We start from the raw sequence: 18,005 nt of genomic DNA, 5'->3' as shown, positions 1-18,005 counted from the left end.
GATAGACCATATTTTGTACAGTGGGATCTTTCATCATCTTCTCCAAAGCTTCAACAGACATAACTGGTTCTTTTGTGCCTTTACAATGTTAAATAAAACTAAATTAGCATCTACTTTAAAACATCACAATAATGATACATAAATACTAATATAAGAATGTAAAATACTAACAATCGATGTGAATATATGATTAACAATCGTCATGGATCTACTGAAATCGGTTCCCGGATCTAATCAAATCAATCGTTGTTATAAAATAACTGACCATTCTTTTATCGTCGATGGCCAAATTCAAAATCCGAACTCCGGTGTCGATTGTATATGAACATTTTAATGAAATCATTATCAGATTGATATCAAATAATGGCCGATTTAAGGGATAATTTGTTGATTAGGTTAATAGGTTAGGTATGTAGAAAAAGGGCGTGTATTGTAGTTGAAACTTGAAAGAATAGTTAGTTGGAAACTGGGTTTTAGTCAAATGGTTACATTAAATATTTCAATGTGAATTATTAGTATTTTAATTATTAGTAATTGATTTTATTTTTGATTTATTTAATTGGTAAGAAAAATAGAGAAGTGCAAGATATATTTGGAAAGAAATGAAATCATCCAATAGGAAAGGGGCATGTGGAGGCAAACTAATTTGTTTTAATAGTATAATAGGATAATAATGTTTTATGTCAAATATATTGAAATATAAAATGGTAAGGTGTAAATTTTATTATTTCTGTCAAAATAAGATGTAACAACTAATTAGAAAAGGTAATGAATTAATAATAACAAAATTACTAAAATTATAATAATTATTATAAATTATAGAGATTATCATTAATAAATAGATAAATATAAGATACAAAAATAAAGTTTTTCTTTAATACATCGGTTCTGATTAAAATATATTAAATGGATAAAACCAACAATAATATATGATTGATTATATATAAACTACATGGATTGTGAAAAATACATAAATACATGAATAATATCAAAAATATACATCAATATTAAACAAAAAATAAGATATCTTATCAACAAATCTTCAACCCATGAAATTAGCTATATCAAGTTGGGAACATAACCTGAAATGAGAAAATTAAATATTAATATTCATTTTACAAATAATAAATTTTAATCCTGGTAATGTTACATGTTATGAAATATTTACCCAGTAATTCATAAAATTCAACTTTGGAAATTTATAAATTTTAAATTACATCGTTTTAGAAATAATAAATTTTAGTGATGGTAATTATAGACATTATGAATGTTTGTTTAATCAGCCATTTAAAAAGTTCAACTTATATTTAAAATCAACTTTAATGTTTGACCAGGCAATTTAAAAATGTTTGACCAACTTAAACGTTTGACCAGCAATTAAATAAAAAAATCAACTTTAATTTAAATTTGAAAATTTAAACTTTTTAAATCAAATAGTTTTAGAAAATAATAAATTGTAATGATGGTAAGTTTAGACGTTATGGAATATTGACCAACCATTTACAAATTTCAACTTTAACTTAAATTTGGAATTTAAAATTCGAAATTGTAATCGTTTTAGAAATTAAAAAAAAATTAGTCGCGGTAATGCTACATGTTATGGAATGTTAAATCACTGATTTACAATTTATTATTGGCCTTACTGGAAAAAGAATAATGATAATGTCCATGGATGAAACTTTGTATTTAGAACCTAGAAGAACAACATGTGAAAGAAAAAACAGGAAAAATATAAAACTTCATATAAATATAAAACAACCATTTTTATAAGTATAACACATGAACGGAAAAACTTTCCGGAAAAACGTAAAAACGTAGAAATATTAGCTTCATCGCCGCTTTTGATTTAGAACCTAAACTGATTTTAAAAAAATCAGTTAACAATGAAAACAAAGATAAAAAGGTTAGATTTACAGTAACCGGAAGAAAATATGATGTTGCAGGAAAAAGATATAACATTGCCGGAAAATCATATAACATTGTTGGCCATTAGAGTATAATATATAACCTTACCGGAAAACGATTAATCTCGATCCACATTACCGGAATATAGAAGATGGTGGATGGTGGAGTTAGTAAGCCGAGAGAGATAGGGAGAGAGAGATACAGATTAAATACAAACAAAAACGGAAAACAAAAATCTTACCGGAAAACCGTAATAACTTCAAAATATCAATTCAATCTTGGATTTTGATATACAACCTAAAGAGATTATTACAAAATCATATAACAATTAAAATAAATATAAAACCATTTCGGAAAACCTTGCCGGAAAAAAGATATTACCTTGCCGGAAAATCAAATAACATTGTTGGCCATTAGAGTATAATATATAACCTTACCGGAAAACGATTAATCCCGATCTACATTACCGGAATATAGAAGATGGTGGATGGTGGAGTTAGTAAGTCGAGAGAGAGAGAGAGAGAGAGAGAGAGAGAGAGAGAGAGAAAGATTAAAATGATTTTGGTGGAAAATATTAAGGTTTAAATAAGTTTTTTGATGTTTGGTCAACATGACACATGACAGAATATTAGAGCACATGAGAATGAAAATATGGTGACTGGATTGCACATGTGAACAGCCTAGAAGAAGGCCATGTGTCCACATTGTATTGCTTTAATAGTATTTAAAGATTCGTTAGCTTATGTCTATTTATTACTAAAATTAACTTGCAGTTAAATAGAATTATAATTTTTTTTAACGACAAACTAACAAGCTCCTATAATTTATACTTTTGTGTTCATAATGGGGCGTGAGCCTCACCACTTGGATGAGACTCCACAAGTCCACGTTATCTAACGCTTTGGTACAATTGGGTGCATGGTTGATTTTCATATTTTAACTTTGTTTAGCCCATTTTTGATAAACCGGTTTTAGGAAAAAATATATATGTATTTTTAAAATTGCGGATTTCTAACCTCTTCTAGCTCGTCAATAACTTTATTCGATTGTTTGTTTATGTTCTCAAACCATCGTTTATAATATTAAGAACCAACACAATTATATTCAACTTAACAAACACGAACAAATAATCAGCTTATTTAACTGTCAGTCTTTTAGTAATTAAAGTTAATTAATAAATACAAGCAAACTTCACTGATATAGTTGGTTTCATTTACATACCTACGCATTCAAGCATACATAAAAAATTTTATTTACATCAATTTCTATACAATAAAAATCTGATCATCTAATCCTGTAGTATTTTGTCTTATGTTTCCAAACATAAGACAAAATGGTAGATTGGTAGGCAAGGGCCGGAGTGGTTGGCTTTCTCCTAATGTTTAGTTATTCTACTTTTCATGTTTACATGTAGAACATTCTCAACAGCTTCTTGAAATATTGTTAGAGAAACCTCAAAAAAACATTTTAAAGATCGTAAGTGGTTGTGAGTGAAGTAGAGAAAACAATTTAAATAGGTGAATAAAGTTGGAGGAATATTGTTCATCCTCTATTCATTTTTTAATATATTTAAAAGTGGTTGTGAGTGGAAAAAAGAGAATATATAATGCTAAAGATGTAAAAAAGTATTATTTAATTGTATATAAGAGAGAAAATATATTGTTTTTTAGTGTAATTATAAAGATTAAGATATAGAAGTTGTCGGGAATGTTCTACCATATTATTAATGGAGAGATCCACGTGTGATGCGACGGGAAACACAGACATCGGTAATCGATAATTACGTAATAAATGAAATTACTTTTGATTAAAAAAATTATAGCAGATGTTATACTTAAATTAAAGAAGATAAAATACACGATTTTATGGTATAACCTTTTTAAAGGATAAAAAAAATTGTTTTATTCATTATTTAACTTACAATGCAACTACTTTTTTTTAAAATTTAAGCCATCAACTTTTATTCATAAAGAGTTATCTTATATGTTTTATTATTGTTGTTAATAAATTTATTTGTAAGTAACAAATCTAGCTAACTTTAAATGATTGATTTATCATTCACAACTATATGTGATTCATCATTTATAAATTTGGTAAACCTTATAATCCTGTTGGTTATGAGTAGTTAAAATTAAAATGAAGGATAAAATAACTATTTCATATTCGCAATCACTATCGTCTAAAAGTATTTCGGGCACTAAAGATTTCAAGATTCTTATCACCTACAAATTTTTGTTTTATGTGGGTGTGAAAAAACCGAATTAACCGAACGATAACCAAAATGAACCAATGATACGAACCAATATAACCAAATCGTGCCAAAAGACGATAGGTTGGTCTAATGATTTTTTTGAAAACCGACAATAGTTGGTCTGTTATGGCTAACAAAGTTTTCATACCTGCCAAAACCGATCGCGAACCGGTTATATGTAATTTTTAATATTATAGATTATATGTATTTGTTTAATGTTATGTAATATACTAACGTATACAAACATGTAATAACAATATATTTCATGGTCAAAAAAGTTCAAGCCGAGCTTTCGAACCCAAACAATGTTCAATTATATTGTTTTGTGCTATTTTCAGCTAAGCTCGTATCATGGTTAACTAATACATAATCGACTTTCTATAACCTTCAAAACCGATTAACCAAAACGTCATAACTGATCGGTTTTGGTTATCCATTAACCGGCATTTTGGTTATGGTTACTGTCTTAAACCAAAACCAAAACCAACCCATGCACATCTTTATTGTTTTTACCCAAGTTTTGAACTCTAGTACTATATAAAATTCAAAAGATACATATGAAATTGTGTATATACTAAGCTTAGTTGATTACAACGAAAATATTAAAATTTGTTAAGAGTTGAATACGAAACAAATTAACATTCCTCACATATTATAATAAACCTAACTAATATAAATTTCTATCAAAATCTACCTGACAAACCATGGGTCTAACGGACAACATGTATGTAACACACTAAAACGTGTCCTGAGTAAGTCAGAAGAACAACGAGAGGATTAGATAATGTAAGGCCTTGTTACCGGTGCCTCACATTTGGACGTTGGATTTACTCATAAACGCAGTTCTAAAAATCAGAGTAAATTAAAAACTTTCGCGGAATAAATAATTAGTCAACCATTCGTTACAATCATCCATAATTTGTCTTTTTAAAACATAGCGTAAAATATAGTGATAAAACATCATAACAAAATCCTCATATGCCAGCTTCATCCAACCACGCCATGCGTCCTCCTCAAGCTAACTGTCTCATTCTACTCACATGCGTGCATACTAAAAGTCAGCTACGCTGAGTGAGTTTTAGTTAATGCAATCAACTTACAATACATTCTTATATTACATACTTGTCCTTCTTTACTTTCTTTCATACATCATACTTTACCTTTCTTTACATACATACTTTACACTCTAAAGAATCTTTCGCCCTATAACCTTACAGATATTTTTAGAGTCTGCTACCCTTAAAGAGCCTTTCGCCCTATAACCTCACAGATATTATTAGGGTCTGCCACCCTTAAAGAGCCTTTCGCCCTATAACCTCACATATATTATTAGGGTCTGCCACCCTTCTTCACAGATATTATTAGGGTCTGCCACCCTTTACCGTCAATTCCTTCATATCGTACTTTTCTTCCCATTTATATATTTTACATACCTTCTTTCATACTTATATTCTATAACGTACATACTTCGTATATATACAACATATATATAAACAACCACATCATCTAACTATCTCTTGAAAGTACATGCAATATTCGAAGATCGTTCATGTACCGTCAAGCATTATTCTATATCATACACATATATCATAAATAGGCATACACTTACCACTTAAGGTAAGTGTATTACCTAACCACATCGAGTATGCACACAGCCCCGAAAACATAACAAAGAAAGGGGCTAGAAACTCACCTGAATGCGGTTACGTTCACCGTTAATGGTTATTCCCTTCTTGAGCTGTGCACGGCTAACTGTATAATATTTACATGTATCAATTAACTATTGCTACTCATATCGTATTTCTATCTTTATATAACCCACAACGAACGGGGTCCGGGGGCAGCGCCCCTGGCAGCGGGGTTCTAGGGGCTGCAGCCCCTAGCGGGGTCCAAGAGGCAGAGCCCCTGGCTGAGGTTAAGCTGCCAGGTCAGCTTGGAAAAATTTTATTTTCATTAACTATCTTAACGCATTTTCCATTAGGATTTTAAGTTCTTGTTTTATTCACCTACTCATTCGTTAGCTCGATTCGTGGTCTAGTACTGGATTACTTTTACTTAGCATTTTAAGCGAACTTAACATTAAGCGAACTTAACTTAAGCGAACTTAACTTAAGCGAACTTAGGTTAAGCGAACTTAATTTATGTGAACTTGTCAGTGGCGAACTTAACGCCAGCGAACTTATAGCAGCGAAGTTAAACAGTAGGCGAACTTGACTAGCGGCGAACTTAATCAACAGCGAAGTTGATCAGTAGGCGAACTTGACTAGCGGCGAAGTTGTTCAGCGACGGCCACTGGTTTGGTTTTAACCCCACTAATCGGCTATGTTTCAACGTATAAACCTTTTAACCATCCTCGTAAACGTTCCCATGGCCAACTTCGGATAAGACTTGACCCAGACAAGCGTAAAGTTTGGACCTTTAAGCTAAAACGTTCAAATCTAGATCTTAGGGTTCCATTTTAAAAGAGCAGTTTATGTTCACGGGTTCATTAGGTTCGTTTTATCATCAAGCTCGCTACTTTCCGTTTCACCCAGACCCGATCTACTATTGTTTCACGTTTCAATACTAAACGTTTATAAAAACGTAAACTTTAAAGGTAAAAAGGCTTACCTTTACGTGTTCTTCGGCCTTGGTTAGCTTTCTTATGGACTCTAATCTTGTGTGTGACTCGTATAGCAAAGATCTACCAACACCGAAGCTCGCTCGATCTCGCTTCTCCTATTTCTCGCTCGCGGCCGGATGAGGTGTAGGTGTAGGTGTATGTGTGTTTTGAGTGTGTAGGCAAATATGGAAAATGAAATGAGCATTAGGGTTTTAGGGTGGTTTAAGGGGTATTTATATCCCTTAAAGCCCATGGACCTAAGGCCCATTACCCTCTAATCCACCATAATTAATCCAAGTCCATGATCTTATATTAATACTAATTAATTATTTAGGCCCAATAACTAAACGCGACTTTCTTTTATTAAATATGAAAATTTTAGGATGTTGCAGATAACGGGTTAAACCGAATTATGAGTAAAACGGATATGATTCAAAATATACCATTTGAAAATAAAAAGTTATTGATTCTGTTTAGAATGGGCTATAATCAAAGTTAGATCAGTTTAAAATTAGACATTTTAAGAAGTATTAAAAAACATAAAAAAGGCTCACCCATTTATTTTTTTATAGTGGTTAGTGGCAACCAAGACGACGGGGATAGTGGTGGCGGCACCGGTTGTGACGTTGAAGACAAGGTGGTGTTGGCGTCAGTGATTGTAGAGGCGATGATGAAGACCCAATAGCTAGCTAGAGTGTTGTCAAGGTCGTCTACGAGAATCATTAAAAAAGTTTAGGCCAAATGCGAGTATAAATTCGGGCCTTGAGTAAAATATAATTTGATAACTCATATACAAAAAGTAATTGAGTATAGTCTATGATTTGTATTTTAGGCCTGACTTATTGGTTATTGTTTAAACAAAACTTTTGATTGGGCCTAATATAGTTTTTTTTTCTAAAATATAAATATATATATATATATATATATATATATATATATTATATTTCAGGTGCCTGGGATAATCGGGCCTAAGGCGGCCAACCTCCCTGCCTCCCCATCCCAGACGACCCCTGGTGTTGCGACAATGACGGTGTCTATGGTGAATTGGTGGTCGTGGTGGTGCTGATTATATTAAATCATTTTAAATTAATAAGTTTTATAGAAGTAATAATGTGAAAAGTGAAAACTAGTTTTGATTCGTAACTACACTTTTACACAATAACTCTTTTCACCACAATCACACTTTATACCATTCATACTTTTGTTTTATAAAGAGGTAAGAGAAAAGTCATGTGAAATAAACACATGATATTTCAACAATTTTGTGCACATTACAATAAAGGAAATTGCAAAACAAAAACAATAAATTCCCACCAAACTTTAGTGAAACACTTGACTAAATTATAAACTAAAAAATAAAAAAGATTTCGGTGACAATAATGAGTGGTTGAATTGAACAATCTATACAAAATATCCCAAATAATATTATACAATTATGGAAAACATCCCATATAAAAATATCTTAACGTACATTACGTACGCGAATTCTATTTTACACAAATCGATCCATGAAATCACATCACAGCATCTCGGAATTGTCAATACATATCAAATTAATCATTGGTTCACTGAAAAAAAACAGTTTTGGATGGATAATCGATCAATTTTTCAGTTTTTTTCACGAAAACCGTTTTATGAGCGTTTAGGGTTTGGGTGAGCGTTTTAGTATTTTTGCCTTTTAGCGTTTCGCGTACCTCTCGTACATTAAGCCATTATCGTACAGTATCTCTACCCTATACCATTGTTATAATCAGTAGGCCTTCTGGTCCAATAACATAAGATGATAGTTATGGCTTATAATATTATGATTTTAAGTTCGAAACATGACTTAATGACTTCGGGGGTGTTTGAGGTTCCTAATTTTACCTTCTTATAACTTTTGGGAAAAGTTAATAAGTTACAATATTGTAACTTATTAACTTAACCCTTCACATTAGGTCACATTTCCAAACACCTTTTAACTTTTCCAAAAGTTAATAAGTCATAAGTTACATAAAATAAGCAATCTCAAACACCCCTTAAGAAGGTTTTTTCTTGATTGTGTACTCTGATGAGACAGATTTAGAGCGTCAAAAATCAATACTCGGGTATTGGGATAGTTCACTAAAAACATTATTATAATCAGACACATTAAACATATATATATTTGCAAACCCCACATAATTCGGTACACAGACAACAATATGTGCTGCTCATCATCTTCATCCCCAATACCCCATTATTCAATTCAACCTCAGCTTCACATTCATCTTCACTAAATCTTTCATAATATTATACACCCTACCTACTCTTTATTTATGATCTTGTGGGGTCCTTAATACCCTTACTTCTTATAAACTGTCGGTGAGTGTGTTAGTGAGTCATTCAACCCAGAAACAAAGATGCTGAGAGGGACGTCTGCGCAGAGCCCAGTTGGACCCGCAAGACTCACCTTGAAGAGGGACGTCTGCGCAGAAACCAACTGGATCCGCAGGACCAACCATGCTCAGAGACGTGACGTCCTTACGCGCAGTACGCAAGCTGTTCCCGCAGGAAATGCCTCCCAATGGTGAAGGACTCCGCCTGTCCCCGCAGCCTCGGATACAAGCCATCAGGGAAGGCCACCCGCGCAGCAAGGCTACACGCACAAGGCACTTAGCTCTCAATCACTCAGTGTCACCTGAAGGAATGAGCAAAGCCGGGAACAATCCCGCACAAGGGCGGGAGGGGGAATACTCCCGCCCAAATAAGCCAGTCCGTACGATACGGGAAGATCTTCTGTACTGTACCTGACGAGGTATGGGAAAAAGATCTGACTAAAGATACGACAGCTTATTGACAACAGTATGGCGAGCAGCATGCTCCTGTACTGTATGTCACTATTAGCCGCTGCCTACTCACCAACTACTGCCATACCACGTGCATAGCCGGCAGTTGGTGGAAAATGAATAGTATACAGCAGGCCTGGTCACTATCAGCCGCTGCCTACCCACCAACTACCAGCAGGGCACGTGCGTAGGCCACTGTTGGTGGAACAGGAACACTGTTGCAGCCGGCCACACCTCCTTGGAAACCTACCTTCGGCTATAAATACCACAAATGGTATGACCATCTCATCTTATCTTGTATCGTCATATTATACCTGATATCTGCTCTAGCAATCTCTTAATATACACTTATATTTAAAGATCAATCTAGTCTGATTCTCACGCCGGAGGGTGGTCACAAGGAGGAACCCCCCCCCTTCTCAGTGACAAGCTCACGGTGTCTGTTTTGCAGGTTATCAGAAGAACCATCTTCTCTGGGTCTAACCCCTCGTGGGAAACATCTATCTAACCCCCAGGTTACCAGTAATCTGCGCGGGGTCCGGTTAGTGTTTCTTCATTGGCGCCATCCGTGCATAAAGCTAGAACATTTTTCTCCAGTTTTTTCAAACTTTTGGAAAGATGGTTAAAGAAACTCCGGTAACCACAACCCCAGCTACTGGGGGGAATACCGGCTACACAGCTTTTACAAACACTACCCCGGTTACCCAAGCCGGGGCAAGTGAAGTAAACCTTACGAACGCTACCCCAGCTACCCAAGCTGGGGCAAGTGCAGTAAATAATCGCTCACTGGGAATCACCGATACCCAGTTAGAGAAACGAACAAGACTCCCCCGCCAAACACTCGATGAAGTTAAGGCATGGGCGGAGGCACGTCAAAAGGAATTCCAAGCTGAGTTGGACGAACGCTTGCGTTCCGTCCAACAGGCTGACGAATTCGAAGGATACTGGGACGATGACTCGGAGGAGTCCGTCTCCGACGCGAACCCTCGCCATATGGCAAAAGGGAAGCGTAAGGAAACGGACTCCCAACCGAGAAGGCATTTTGGAGAAGCCTTCAAACCAAAAAACACAGGTGGAAGTCCACGTGACTTCTCCAAAACATTCAGACCAAACGTTGCAAATGCAGGAACGTCCAAATTTGCAAGGGACATTGCAGAAGCAATTGCCCCAAAAAGTGCCAAACAAATGTCCAGCATAGGCACATATGATGGTATATCCGACCCGGATGATCATTTGAACAGATTCATAGCGGGGGCAACCGTCAGTAGTTGGACGGAACCCACGTGGTGTTACATGTTCCAAATGACGCTTGTCGGGGCTGCTAGAGCGTGGTTCGATCGTCTACCGGTCAACCACATCTACGACTGGGCTGACTTCCAACAGAAGTTTAGCCAACACTTCAGCCAGCAAAGAAAGTATACCGAGGAGCAATGGACAATCCTCAAGTGCATTCGAGAAAAAGATGAATCTTTGCTAGACTTCATCACTCGCTTCAACTCGAAGAAGCTAAGTCTGGGTAACATTAGCGAAGATCTTGTTCGCGCTGCCTTTATTCAGGGCGCGAACGACCCAGAGCTCATCCGCACCTTAACGGGTAAAGATGGCATGCCATCCACATGGGATGCCATCATGACAGCAGCTAAACGCATTGCGGAAACGGAGAAGCAACTGGGTAGAGATCTCCCACAGAGCACAAACCTCTACACCCAGAAAACAAGAGAAGACAACGTCCTTACCGCCCGATTAAACAAAAAGCGAAAGCTAGGCATTTGGCAGTCGAGGGTAAACTTTGACACCTCATCCGGCTTGCAACATCGGTTAGGCGGAAGGGATAATGTACATACAAACAAGAACTCCAGATGGACGCCGCTCACCAAAAGCGTCACCGAGATATTCGCTACTGAGGAGCTCCCATGGCCAAAGCCTCAAATAATCCGACATCGTCACAATGCTGATCGGAGTAAATACTGTGACTTTCACAGGACAAAAGGCCACAACACCGAAGAATGCATAGACGTAAAGGACATGGTCGAAGCATTCGTCAGAGATGGGACGCTCGCGCACCTCGTGGCGCAATGAACGCTGAGCAGGCTGATGCGTGTAGAACCCCAGCTGGGGAAACCACGAATAAAAATTCCAGCTTCAATGTGGAGACTACATGCTGCGTAAAGAACGAGATCCCGAACCAGGTGCGTATCGGCTCGATGGCACTCCCATCCCAACAACATGGAAGGGAGCTCAATTACACTGTGCATGTAAATCAATTCCAAATTTGTAAAGAAAAGGCCAAGAGCCACTTCTAATGGAAATGATTCTCCTTAAAACATCGACGCTGATGATTTTACATTTACTTTATGAAATATCAACACTGATGCCGGTTTTCACCGCATACATAAGTGTGAGTCGTTGCATGGGGAAGGCGGCAAAACCCGCATAAACCCAAAAAACGACAAACCTTCACGCAGGTCAGTTGAAGGGGAAAAGTTCAGTCATCCTACTAAATGAAAGTGCCGGTCTATCCGCATGAATCATGATAGAGGAAACTGAACACTAACCCATTAACAACCGCGCGTCGAACAGTTAATTTATTCAACACGGGTATGCCGGTTTTCACCGCATAAATACGTGGAAAGTCGTTGCGTGGGGAAGGCGGCAAAACCCGCATAAACCCAAAAAACGGCAAACCTTCACGCAGGTCAGTTGAAGGGGAAAAGTTCAGTCATCCCACTAAATGAAAGTGCCGGTCTATCCGCATGAATCATGATAAAGGGAACTGAACACTAACCTATTGACAACCGCGCGTCGAACGGTTAAATTATTCAAAACAGAGAATTTCTAACAAAAGGATGAGGAAAACCTACACGCAGGTCAGATATGGGTAAAGTTTAGCCATCCTACTAAGTGCAAGTGACGGTCCTACCCGCACAATCACGAAAGAGGAAGCAAAACTTCACACCTATTATCTACCACGTTCAAAGGTTAACTTATCCTCAAAAAGGATGAGGAAAACCTACACGCAGGTCAGATATAGGTAAAGTTTAGCCATCCTACTAAGTGCAAGTGACGGTCCTACCCGCACAATCACGAAAGAGGAAGCAAAACTTCACACCTATTATCTACCACGTTCAAAGGTTAACTTATCCTCAAAAAGGATGAGGAAAACCTACACGCAGGTTAGACGCAGGTAAAGTTTAGCCATCCTACTAAGTGCAAGTGACGGTCCTACCCGCACAATCACGAAAGAGGAAGCAAAACTTCAACCTATTATCTACCACGTTCAAAGGTTAACTTATTCTACACTTGGAAAATTGCTAATTTAAACTAAAGTATGCAAGTCATATAACGTTTATAAAGCAAGGAATCCAATAAAAGAAGCGGTCTTACCCGCACAAAGATTTATATTTCACAATGATTCATTACAAGAATGGCCGGGTAACTACCCGCCTACAAGAAAATAAATCTATACAAGCTAAATCTATCCTAGCAGTGGGAAGGGATCTTCAGGATCAGGCTTCAGGGCCACTTCCACTTGGACCAGCACCGTCAGTAGAGCGTGGCAGTTCAAAGAAAGCTTTAAGGATAGCTAGCCCATCATCAGCAGCAGCAACTTCATTCACCTTCTCCACCACCGGATGCGGGAAGGCGGCGTACTGATTCACTGCTTGGTCGTAAACAGCTTCAGTATCAACATTGTACAAAGGGAAGTTGGAAGGCGGGATGCCTTTCTCAACGAACCCTAGACCAAGCACGAAGCCGACCTTTTCCCCATCCTCGTGAGAAGCGTTGAGGGCTGCGCTCATAGCGTCGTCATACGACGTCTCAGCGAAGACTCGATGCACAACCTACAAGAAAAAAAATACAAGTATCAAAACCTTTTCTATTTACAAAGAAAAGCGTAAAGATATAATGAAATTAAACATACCTGAGACAACGCTTCTCGAAGAAGCCATTCCTTGGCAACCAGAGTTTCTTGGAGGGCAGCTTGAGCTTCGTTACGGGCGCGTTCGGCTTCACTCTTGTTGAGGTTGGCAAGCAACACTTCTTTAGCCGCAGCCTCTTCGACGCCCTTTAGCTTCCGCTCAGTATGGTCAAGCACCCCCCTCTGGTCCAAGATCTCCTGGAGCTTTTTGGCCTCTTCCATCGCCAAGGCATCATGAGCCTGCTGGAGAGCCTCTAATTTGGCTTTAAGTTCTTCATTCTCCACGCGTAGAGGCTCAGCAACAGCTTCAGCCTTGGTGGCCCTCTCGGTTGCGTTCCTTGCAGTTTCCTTAGCCAGCCGAAGCTGTTCATTAACAGCTTGGGCAGCCTTGGAACGGGCCTCGAGTCGTGCCTGAACTTCAACCTCGAGGGCCTTGAAGGCCTTCTCCTTTTCCGCAGCTACGGCGGAAAGCCTTTGGTTCTCCTCCCAGACAGCCCGCGCCTGAGCCACTTCTTTAAGGCGAGCTGCTTTTAACTTGTCGTTTTCACGACAAAGCAGCTCGACGCGCGGCTGCATCCGGGCCAGGAGAACCCGAAGCTCATTGGTTAGCCTACCCTCCTGGTAGCTAGCCATGGCTTCCCCCAACGCACCACTGGGAGCAGCGTGACGAGCCCATTCCACGCACTCCACAGGGGTGCGAAGGGTTGTTCCTCGGCGAATGTTCCATCGTGGAACATACACTTCATTGGAATCCGACACTGCAAAAAACATAAAGCAGTTAGGAAAAAATGATAAGAAAAAATATGAAAAGGGCCAAAAGAACCCTAAGCACCTGTAGGGTCAATAACAGGCCGATAGCCGCCGAACCCATCACCTGAACCCAAGGGAAATCCATCCAAGAGGTCAGGCAGATGGGAAGGTGGCAGAGATTGGCGAGAAGCCCCATGCGTACCTGATGGATCGGCCGTCGTTGCCGATGACGGGGGCATGGTAGCAGCCGCCGCGGTCGCCGCCGCGGAATCCGCAGCAATAGTAACCGCCGGCTCGGTGAAGGATGCTGTAAAAATAGCACTCACAGCCGGCGGTGACGTCATCACAGCTGGAACAGTCGGCTCAAAGGAGTGAGCAACTGAACCAGCGGAAGCAGGCGCAGGCGCAGCCGCCTGGGTCGTCGTCTCAGGTAGGCTGACCGGGCCTACCGTCATTGGCGGGGAGGTACCACTCTGCGCTCCACACTGGAATGCGTCAACATCCACGCCTGCACAAAGAAGATAAGTGTTAAATGATAATAAGCTATGAAGATAAAAGCTAAAGGAAGTTGTACTTACGGGTTTTCTTGAGCCTAAAGGTACGGAGAGGCGGGGACGAACCCGATGGAGCCGGCCTCTTTGCGCCGCTCACCGTCGTCTTCTTGGGCTCTCCGGAGGTGACAGTCGCAACCTCCGGAGCGGTGGTCTTATCACCTCCGGGATTCCCCGCCACCTCTTCGCTCTCGGTCTCCGAATCAGACCGAGGCGCTGGATCGGCAGTGGAGGCCACCTTCTCCTTCCCCTTCCCGCCGGCAGCCTTCTTCTTCCGCACCAACGGAGGACCATCTGCGGATTCCTCATCAGAACATACGATTAGAGGAATTCCAGCAGAGGTTTTAACATTGAGGGGGCGAGGGTCGAATAGCGCCTTACCTGGCCGCCTGGCGCTAAGGATCTCATGGCCTAGCGGATAGACCTCCACGAACCGATCCGCCGTTTGTTCTAGGATGGGCAACTCGTTCTCGTCTAGAGCGCGAGTACCCATCCGAGCGGGACCGTTAGCCTCCCGCGGGTTCAGGAGCGACTGCAAGTCGTTCCCCTCTGAAATAAACAGGAAAGAAGTTAGAAGAGATTCGAAATCAACAAAAAGAAACAAAGCATATCGTAAGAAACAGAGTTCGAACCGTATTCGAGGACGATTGGGATCTTATGCGCATCCGCAGCCTTCCACACCCGGCTCATCCCCAGCATCACCATCCCGGACTCCGCAAACCGGTAAACCGGAGATTGGACCCGAGATATCTTCGAGAACCATTCCGCCTCCTCGTAGTTGGAGGCGTGAAGGCTGGGAAGTACTTGCCCGTTCTTAAATTTCATGGCAAGGGGGATGGCGCGAGCGGAGAGGTAGAAGAACTCCCTCTTCCACGAACGAAGACTGCGCTCGGTTGCGCAAATCTTCAAACCCTTGATCCGGGTTATCAACGTGTACCACCCCTGGATGCACCTCCAAGTGTAGAAGGTCATCAGGCGGTCAACATAGGGCTCAATGCCCAAAATCCGGCACACCCACTCGAAGTGGCGAATCTTGGCGATCGCCATGGGGTGCAACTCGGTCAAATGAACACCGTGCCTCTCAAGGACACGGTAAACAAACTTTGTCAATGGGAACCTAAGATTCCCATAAACAAAGAATGCAGCATAAACCCCGATCTTGCCTCTGGGGGCATCGTACACCGTCTGGTGGGGTTCAGAAAACTCAGGCTCGAGAGACTCGAGCATGAACTTCCTGACGACGTACCGATACAGATCGCCAGGCAGAGCACACTGGCACTCGCCAGCAGTACTCTTGTCATCGGCTGTAGATTCGAGATCACGAGACATCTTGTAAAAGAAGAAGATAACGATTTCGGGAGAATGCTTGCCTGAAAAGGTGAGTATTCGCCGGAAATCGCAAAGAAGATGAAGAGAAGAGTGAAAGTGTGGATTACAAAGAACCCTCTCCCCCTTTATATACTAATCGCAATTAATGCGATGAAATTAATGCGGAAGAGAGAGAAAACGAAGGTGCAATGAAACTATGACACGTGGCAAAAAGCAAGCTGGCAACAGCTGTTGACAGGACGCATACCATTAATTTCGCGGCCACGCGCCCGAAAAATCGCGCCCACGCGCCTGAAAAAGCGTCTGGAATGACCATGTACTGTCACGTCACCATAACTTCCTGCACGTCCTGACACAGTCAGAAGAAACCGTCGCACGACGTTTCAGAGGTTTGGACTGTTCTTATCTTTCCACCAACTCTTCGAATTTCAAAATTCAAAATTCAAAAATATTTAAAAGTAAGCGGGAAAATACCCCTTACCTTGGCAAACAAGTAACCGTAAGACGGATGCGGGTACAGTGTTAAGGCAAAACCCTTCACATACCTAGCACCCGCAGGGAATTGAAGCCAAGAAAACCTTGGCAAACAAGTAACCGTAAGACGGATGCGGGTACAGTGTTAAGGCAAAACCCTTCACATACCTAGCACCCGCAGGGAATTGAAGCCATGTAAACCTTGGCAAACAAGTAACCGTAAGACGGATGCGGGTACAGTGTTAAGGCAAAACCCTTCACATACCTAGCACCAGCAGGGAATTGAAGCCAAGAAAACCTTGGCAAACAAGTAACCGTAAGACGGATACGGGTACAGTGTTAAGGCAAAACCCTTCACATACCTAGCACCCGCAGGGAATTGACGCCAGGAATACATTGGAAGTAAAGTAACCGTAAGACGAGCGCAGGTACAGTGTTAAGGCAAAACCCTTCACATACCTAGCGCTCCGCTGGGAATTGAAACCAAGAAGGATCTTCTGGGCAATGCTTGCGGAAACGGAAATAACATCCCCGCATAGCGGGAACGTCGAGAACTACGTTGTTTGAAGCTCCAGGATGGAATTGGTGGTTTTAACATAATTGATCACTATGTTCAAAACTACCAAAACCTCATGGAGAATCCACACAAGTGGGACTCAACGCTCCTGACTTGCGAGGAGGTTACAGACCTACCCGCATCATACCCAAAAACCAAGCAGGAAACTCGGGAATTTCTGCAAGTGACAAGGACTTCCGCGGGAGGAATCCCCATGGAAAACCTTAAAAAACCCTTTTCAAAACCCTTTGCTTAAGTCCAAAAGTTCACCTCACTTTATTAAACACTCATGAGAAGAACATTGGACTGGGGGGACTTGAAGAGGTAGGTCCCAGCAGAGCCCAGTTGGACCCGCAAGACTCACCTTGAAGAGGGACGTCTGCGCAGAAACCAACTGGATCCGCAGGACCAACCATGCTCAGAGACGTGACGTCCTTACGCGCAGTACGCAAGCTGTTCCCGCAGGAAATGCCTCCCAATGGTGAAGGACTCCGCCTGTCCCCGCAGCCTCGGATACAAGCCATCAGGGAAGGCCACCCGCGCAGCAAGGCTACACGCACAAGGCACTTAGCTCTCAATCACTCAGTGTCACCTGAAGGAATGAGCAAAGCCGGGAACAATCCCGCACAAGGGCGGGAGGGGGAATACTCCCGCCCAAATAAGCCAGTCCGTACGATACGGGAAGATCTTCTGTACTGTACCTGACGAGGTATGGGAAAAAGATCTGACTAAAGATACGACAGCTTATTGACAACAGTATGGCGAGCAGCATGCTCCTGTACTGTATGTCACTATTAGCCGCTGCCTACTCACCAACTACTGCCATACCACGTGCATAGCCGGCAGTTGGTGGAAAATGAA

The sequence above is a fragment of the Bidens hawaiensis genome, unplaced genomic scaffold (assembly GCF_021521415.1).
Source record: "Bidens hawaiensis isolate Kalapana, Puna unplaced genomic scaffold, B.hawaiensis_p1.1 tig00030391_1, whole genome shotgun sequence".
In the NCBI taxonomy this organism is placed as follows: Eukaryota; Viridiplantae; Streptophyta; class Magnoliopsida; order Asterales; family Asteraceae; genus Bidens; species Bidens hawaiensis.
This window is presented reverse-complemented; position numbering follows the sequence as displayed.